Below are 1,023 nucleotides of genomic sequence, written 5' to 3'. Positions count from 1 at the left end.
GCTTTATCTTATAGAACTCAAGGTCCCCGTGCTGGGGAAAACAGGTTTTGCAGCTGTTTGAGCTAAGATTTCAAAGTTATTCACATAATGAAAACCTATACTTTGTTTCGGTCGAGTTCCCCATTCAAATGCATGTAACAGTGAGAAACGCACTGTCTTGGCGAAAGAAAGCGTTTTTGTACAACTTCATATAAATAGCTGTAACTTTTGATAGAAGACTCGGATACACATGTTTATGGCTTTATCTTATAGAACTCAAGGTCCCCGTGCTGGGAAAACAGGTTTTGCAGCTGTTTGAGCTAAGATTTCAAAGTTATTCACATAATGAAAACCTATACTTTGTTTCGGTCGAGTTCCCCATTCAAATGCATGTAACAGTGAGAAACGCACTGTCTTGGCGAAAGAAAGCGTTTTTGTACAACTTCATATAAATAGCTGTAACTTTTGATAGAAGACTCGGATACACATGTTTATGGCTTTATCTTATAGAACTCAAGGTCCCCGTGCTGGGAAAACAGGTTTTGCAGCTGTTTGAGCTAAGATTTCAAAGTTATTCACATAATGAAAACCTATACTTTGTTTCGGTCGAGTTCCCCATTCAAATGCATGTAACAGTGAGAAACGCACTGTCTTGGCGAAAGAAAGCGTTTTTGTACAACTTCATATAAATAGCTGTAACTTTTGATAGAAGACTCGGATACACATGTTTATGGCTTTATCTTATAGAACTCAAGGTCCCCGTGCTGGGAAAACAGGTTTTGCAGCTGTTTGAGCTAAGATTTCAAAGTTATTCACATAATGAAAACCTATACTTTGTTTCGGTCGAGTTCCCCATTCAAATGCATGTAACAGTGAGAAACGCACTGTCTTGGCGAAAGAAAGCGTTTTTGTACAACTTCATATAAATAGCTGTAACTTTTGATAGAAGACTCGGATACACATGTTTATGGCTTTATCTTATAGAACTCAAGGTCCCCGTGCTGGAAAACAGGTTTTGCAGCTGTTTGAGCTAAGAATCTCTCT

Source organism: Aulonocara sp. 'chitande type north' Nkhata Bay, linkage group LG11, assembly GCF_057382095.1.
Source record: "Aulonocara sp. 'chitande type north' Nkhata Bay isolate Kocher_YH1m ecotype deep benthic linkage group LG11, A_spYH_male_GT1.1, whole genome shotgun sequence".
NCBI lineage: Eukaryota > Metazoa > Chordata > Actinopteri > Cichliformes > Cichlidae > Aulonocara > Aulonocara sp. 'chitande type north' Nkhata Bay.
Note: the sequence above shows the minus strand (reverse complement) of the source record.